This window comes from Adiantum capillus-veneris, chromosome 9 (genome assembly GCF_014529385.1).
Source record: "Adiantum capillus-veneris isolate H3 chromosome 9, ASM1452938v2, whole genome shotgun sequence".
Classification (NCBI taxonomy): Eukaryota; Viridiplantae; Streptophyta; class Polypodiopsida; order Polypodiales; family Pteridaceae; genus Adiantum; species Adiantum capillus-veneris.
Genome location: NC_140939.1, coordinates 55,406,636 through 55,414,268, shown reverse-complemented (window position 1 = coordinate 55,414,268; position 7,633 = coordinate 55,406,636).

Below are 7,633 nucleotides of genomic sequence, written 5' to 3'. Positions count from 1 at the left end.
GTTGGTTATTACCGACGGTTTATTTTAAACTTTGCCGAGATAGCTCGTCCTTTGTACAAGCTTCTTATTGAGTTCCAATGGACTGTGGAGTGTGACCATGCTTATGAGTCATTGAAAAAGACCTTGACTAGCGCTCCTATTTTACAAGTGCCCGATTGGAATGTAATTTTTCATGTGCATATTGATGCATTGAAATTTGCTATTGGGTGTGTTCTAGCTCAACCAGGAGAACGTAAACTGGACTACCCCATTAGCTTTGCAAGTCGTCAGTTGAATGATACCGAAAGAAACTACACCACTACAGAGCAAGAAGGTTTAGGTATGATTTATGCAGTGAAGAAATTTCGCTACTACCTTCTGGCCAACAAGTTTGTGTTCTATGTTGATCATCAAGCCTTGTTGTATCTAGTAAATAAACCTTGTTCCACGGGAAGAATTACACGATGGTTGTTAATTCTCCTTGAGTTTGATTTTACCGTTGTGGTGAGACCTGGTAAAAGACATGTCATGGCTGATCATTTGTTTCGCATACCCAATGGTGAAGCCCCTATTGGACTCAACGATGAATTGCATGATACTTCTCTATTCCTAGTCGAAACCATACCTGAATGGAGTGAGAAGATTGTGAACTTTCTAGTTAATGGTTCTCCACCCAAAGAGCTTCGTAAAGACAGAGCTCGAAAACTGTTTAAAGAATGTGAACCTTACTCTCTCATTGCGGGAACTCTCTACAGGCTAGGGAAGGATGATATTCTTAGACTTTGTGCCCGTGAGGATGAGTATTTATACATACTACAAGAAGCCCACATGGGTATAGCCGGAGGACATTTCTCACGGGAACTAACAACTAGAAAGGTGTTGCAATCAGGCTATTGGTGGCCAACCTTATTTAAGGATGCATCACTTTTTGCAAAAGGATGTGATGAATGCCAACGTTACAAGATCACACAACAAAAGGATAGGATGCCCTTACATCCTGTTAAAGTGACTCAACCATTTGAAAAATGGGGTTTGGACTTTGTAGGCCCAATTAGTCTGACAGCTCGTAGCACTCAATCTCGATATATTATCGTTGCCACTGACTATGTGACAAAGTGGACGGAAGCCAGGGCGACACGTAAGGCCGATGCGAGGTCAACTGCCAAGTTTCTCTTTGAGAACATTATTACAAGATTTGGTTGTCCCTTTGAGATTGTGAGTGACAATGGTACTCATTTTATAAATGGAGTAATAAAAGAACTCACTACCAACTTTATGATAGCTCACCATAAATCCACACCTTATTATCCACAAGCAAATGGCCAAGCTGAGAGCACCAATAAGACCTTAATCTCTGTCTTAACCAAAACGATGGAAGCTCATCGCACAGATTGGGATTTAAAGCTTACATCAGCTCTATGGGCTTATCGTAATGCGTATAAAGTTGCCATTAACTGCACACCATTCAAGATGGTGTATGGCCAAGAAGCGGTTATGCCATGGGAGTTTGTCGTTCCTAGTCTTGAGTAGCTTCTCAAGAAGGTTGGGATGGTAACCCCTTAGTTAAGCGATTATATATCCTTGAAAGGCTAGATGAAGAGAGGCAATTAGCTGTGCAAAATGCACTTGTGGAGAAAGATAGGAGGAAGAAATGGTTTGACCGTCATATAAAGAACAAAGATATCAATGTTGGTGATAAAGTCCTTATGTATGGAGTGCATAACGAAAAGAAAAAGTTGAAATATGCAGGAAAAGGACCATATAGAGTATGTGAGATCACCCCACAAGGAACCATTCGTGTGGAGACTCTTGATGGAGTTGAAACCATTGGATTCCTCAATAGGAGTAAATTTAAAAGATACTATGATCCTTTAAGCCAAGAGGAGTTGCGTGCCATCCATACAAAAAAGGCAGCCAAGGCACAAATAGAATTGAAGAAGATACAAGCTCAAGTTGAGGCTAAGGAGCGACAACAATGTATAAGACAAAAACGAGAGGCTAACCTTGGAGTCACACATCCATTCCACGTTGAAATCGACGAGGATTGGTTGGACTCTGACACACCTCTACGATACCCTATTGAGCTAAACAGCACCTATGGAAAAGTGCTATATAACGCCTTATTGGACACGGGTGCTAAATATAATCTGCTATCATATGGGGTGTGGTGTAAGATAGGGAAGCCACCTCTATCTGAGAGTATTATCCAAGTCAAGGGTGTCAACAAGAAAAAAACTCCAGTTTTTGGAATCTGGCACACTTCTGTCAGTTATGACAATGGGGTTGTAGCTCAAGACTTTTTGGTCATGCCTGTTGGAACTATGGAGGGTAATATAAACCTAGGACGCACGTGGATGATAGCCACCAAATGCACTATTGATTGGGGGACAGGGGGTGTCACAACACAGAAACCAACTCTTAGCCCTGCTACGCAAGCCATAGTCCCTGAGATATTGCCTCTTGAGGAAATAAAACCCAAAACATTGCATGTCCAAGAGGTTGAACCATATGTCCCCATAGCCCAAGTCTGTAGAGCTTCAACTGATGTAGCTGAAATAAAGCTTGAGACACACAAGACCCATCCCAATATAACAAAGAAAACATACAAGTGGGTCCCTAAAGCTTCTTTAGCAACCATAGCCAATGCTAAAAGACAGGAGCCTGGTAAGAGACGTCCCATTCACCCCAAGAAATGTAAAGAAATGTTGCTTTGGATTCCTAAAAAACTATTGAAAGCCCAAGGCTACTATGAAGGAAATGATAAAAAATGGGTGCCAAAATGTAAATTGTGCTCTTACTTGTCACCAGGCCCATGTGAGCTCAATCCTGTGGCTCCAAAACAAATTGAAGATCGTGGAAAGGAAAAAATCACGGAATGCGACACACCCGTCCAGAGCTAGTTTGGGTACTAAAGAAAGAACGATTTGTTCCACCTAGCTCAGGAACAGGGAAAGCAAATGAAGCTTCTTGCTCTTCATGTAGTTCCTACACGGAAATAGAAGCTTCGACACAACCTCCACCTACCATTGTACATATCCATACAAGCAAGAAAGAGTTTACACCTCTCATTGTAAGTTCACCACCTACAACAATGTTGCAAATAAAATCATGGGAGAGTACCTTACCACCCTTGCAACTAGATGAAATGCATAGAGCGATCGAAAACTATTGGTTAAAGCCTCACCTATTGTTGGGATTAAAGCCCAAGTGGCCTCTTATGCGGATATGGCCGGCCGCCCGCCTAACTCACTTACCTCTAACTCTTTGTATATACTAACTTATTCTTTTGTGAATACTAAGGATTTGGGAGATAACACTTCTAACAGTTCTCTACATACTACTGTACTGTGTAAGCTCACTGTGTGTGTGTGAGAGAGAGTCGACCCACGCTCCGCTCCGCGACTTCAATTGGTATCAGAGCCTTGGTTCAGTGCGGATTTGCGCAATCGCGCGCGCGCGCACTTTTTTGGAAGATTCTGGATCCGGAGTTCGAAAATTCACACTCGGCGTTCCGGGAGCGTTTCCATCAGGCGACCTGGGGTTTTACCCCCCTTTCGAAGCCGTTTATGCCCTCAGAATTTCGTTCTGAGCACTATAGTAGAAGATAGATTTCAGCCGCAAAGAAATCCGTCTTGTGTAGATTGGCAAGCAGGAGGTGGTCGACATCAATATCGACATCGACATACATCACTTACTCGTCTTCAGAGCATCATCTATAGACCAGGTACACATATATATCATCAGATATATATATTGCAGTCTGCATTGCTACTTCTTGTGCTTGCCAGGTTCCAGGGGAGGTGTGGCCATACGACGGCTTGACACCACTGGCATGTATTGCAGATTGATGTACTGTGATTGTGGGTCTGCTAGTTGTGAGTCACGCTAGCAGACAGACCGCCGCAGCGGTCATAGGACAGTGATTGGTCTATTATAGGATGTATGCTAGTTCTGGGCAGTTTGCTGAGCCATCTGAGAGAGTCGTGTGTGAGGTTTTTTGAAGCCAAGCACTGGGGGCTGGGTTACCCAGTGTGAGGTGGATTAGGTTGCTGGAGTTCCCCTCTACACGCATCCTCTTCGGCGACTTTTATCCCTTAGGATGTATGACTTTGTGTAGACACTGGATTGCATCTTATGCGTCAGGCCGTTGAGGCATTGCTCAGGGTTCAGTCTTGAGACAGATACAGGTTCTGTCATCGCCCAGAGAGGAGACAGTGTATGCTTACAGGATTTGTCACTGGTCAGCTATTTATGATTGTTTTTTGAGCTATCTTTTGGTTCCCAGAGCTCAGTTTACAGGGGAGACTCTGTCAAAAATTTTCAAAATACTGATAGTTCCTGAGGAGAGGTGTTCAGCTTGTTGATTACAGCTTGTTTACTGTGTACAGAGGCCAGTTTACAGGGGAAACTCTGCCGGATTTTTCTCAGGAGTAAACAGTTTGGCAGATATGGCATCTTCTCAAAGTGAGACTCTTTACAACATAAAGAAGCTGGATGGCACAAACTTTCCATTCTGGAAGAAGCAGATTTGGCAGGTTTTGGTGCAGAAAAAACAAGTGAAGCCACTGAAGCTCAAAGGGGAGAGACCAGAATTTATGGCTGAAGATGAGTGGGAAGAGCTTGACGAGTTAGCTTGTTCCACAATCATGCTGACACTGGCAGAAAATGTTTACTTCAACGTAGCAGAAGAGACTACAGCGTATGGCGTATGGCAAAAGCTATGTGATATGTACGAGAAACAAAGTGCTGCTTCTCAGATTTACTGGCTCAAGAAATTGGTGGATTTGAAGATGAAGGAAGGGACAGCCATGTCAAATCATCTGAATGAATTTCACTCAATTTTCAGCCAGTTAACAGCACAGGAGATAGTCTTTCCAGATTCAGTGAAGGCTATGTTTCTCTTAATCACTTTGCCAGACAGTTGGGATACTTTTCGTACAGCGTTAAGTAATTCTGTCGCGCCAGAAGGTCTTACAAGTGCCAATGTAGAAGGCAGCTTGCTCACAGAGGAAGTGAACAGGAAGAACATTGACAAAGGCAAAGGCAATAGCGCTTTGGTCGTTCGAGGGAGACAACAGTTTAAAGAGAAGAAGGGTAAAAAGGCACAAAACCGAAGTAAGTCTCGTGATTCGAAGTCAAAGGATGACATAGAATGCTACCATTGTGGCAAGAAGGGTCACATGAAGCGAGACTGTACGAAGTGGAAACAAGAAAAAGGAAAAACAAAGAGTTCTGAGCAAGATGAAAAGAAGAGTTCAGTGAAGATTGAAGAGGTGAATGTCACAAGATCTGGTTCAGACAGTGATTCTGGTATAGCAGCTGGTGACATCTTCCTTACAAGCAATCTTGATTCTGTTTTCTTGACTGCAGAGGATGGACATGCTATGAGTGATTGGATTATCGACTCAGGGGCATCTTTACATGTTTCTCCGCACAAAGAGTGGTTTACATCATATGTGGCTACTAAAGATTATGTCAGACTTGGCAATGAGCAGGTTTGTGACATACTTGGAGTGGGAGATGTGCAGTTGAAGTTTCAAAATGGCTCTTCTTTATGGCTCAAGAATGTCAGACATGTTCCAGCAATCCGAAAGAGCTTGATTAGTACAGGGAAGTTGGATGATGCGGGTTATGTGACAGTTTTTGGGAACAGCGCTTGGAAGATCTCCAAAGGTTCGATGACTGTAGCACATGGCAGCAAGTCAGGAACTCTGTACACTTTACATGTTTCAGAGGTTAAAAACCATGTAATTAATGTGATTGAGCAGCCAAGTGTGTCACTGTGGCATCGTAGGTTGGGACATATGTCAAAAAGAGGAATGGAAATACTTTCTCATTATGGTTATTTGCCTGGCTTTTCATTTCAAGATTTCGAGTTTTGTGAGCATTGTGTTTATGGTAAGCAAACACAGGAACCGCACAGATCAAAGAGGAATCGTAGGGACGAACGGTTAGCTCTTGTACACAGTGATCTATGCGGACCAATGCCTAGTTTGTCACTAGGGGGAGCAGCGTACTTTTGTACATTCATAGATGACTATTCTCGCAAAGTATGGGTTTACTTCTTGAAGCACAAGGATGAGGTGCTCAAGGTCTTTAAGACATTCTTGCAGCTAGTGAAGAATCAGAGTGGTCAGAAGCTGAAGTGCTTGAGAACTGACAATGGTGGAGAGTACGTTTCCAAAGCTTTTCAAGACTTTTGTGAAGCAAAAGGGATTAAGCGGGAACTTACTGCACCATATAATCCTTCACAGAATGGGGTTGCAGAACGTATGAATAGGACCATACAAGAGAAGGTCAGAAGCATGTTGTCAAATGCTGAGTTGCCTGATGGATTTTGGGCGGAAGCAGTGGCTACAGCAGTCCATTTGATCAACAGGTCTCCTAGTAGGGTTCTGGATAAGAGTGCAGTGGCCGAGATGCTATGGACAGGCAAGGCACCTTCGTATAAGCATCTCAGAGTCTTTGGTTGTGAAGCTTATAGCCATATTCCTAAGGAGTTCAGAAATAAGTTAGAACCAAAGAGCAAGAAGTGTATATTTCTTGGCTACGGAGAATCGGGCGAGATGGGTTACCGGCTTTGGGATCCTGAGTCCAGAAAGCTTATTCGTAGCAATGATGTGCATTTCAATGAAGCCAAGTTTCACGCTAAGCCAGAGAAGACAGAGGAGATCAGAAGAGTTGTCTTCAGGGAAGATGGACCTAGTGCTAGCACATCAAGACAGCATGGTCAGGCTCAGGAACAGCCTATAGTGGCTAGAGAGGCAGAATCAGTTGTGGTGAGACGTTCTGAGCGTGTCTCCAAACCACCTGATCGTTATGCACCATCTCTAAATTATGTCATGCTCACAAATTGCGGAGAACCATCTTGTTACAAGGAAGCATTACAAGTGGTTGACTCGAAAAAATGGCAGTTGGCCATGCAGTCAGAGATGACAGCTCTGCATAAAAACCAGACATGGAAGTTGGTTAAATTACCACAGGGCAAAAAGGCTCTACCTTGTAAATGGGTTTACAGGTATAAGATCACCGCTCATGATAGTCAGCCAAAGTACAAAGCAAGGCTTGTTGCCAAGGGCTTTAAGCAAGAACAAGGCATTGACTTTGATGAAGTCTTCTCTCCAGTGGTCAAGATGACTACATTGAGATGCTTTCTTGCATTGGTTGCTATATTGGATTTGGTGTTGCACCAAATGGATGTCAAGACAGCGTTCTTGCATGGTGATTTAGATGTGGAAATTTACATGCAGCAGCCAGAAGGGTTTGTTGAGAAAGGCATGGAACATTTGGTATGCCAGTTGTTAAAGAGTCTTTATGGCTTAAAACAATCACCGAGGGCATGGTACCATAAGTTCCACCAGTTTATGCTTTCTCAAGGCTACAAACGTAGTGAGTTCGATCACTGTCTATATACAAAGAAGGCTAAGGATGGCAGTTGGCTGATCCTTATTTTGTATGTGGATGACATGTTGATTGCTGGCAAACACTTGGAAGAAATTTCAGCTTTGAAGTCAAAGATGGCAAAATCGTTTGACATGAAAGACATGGGTGAGGCAAGTCATATACTTGGTATGCGCATTGAGAGAGACAGATCAAAGAAGTTGATTGGTTATCTCAAACAGAGTATATTGACAAGGTTTTGCAACGTTTCAAT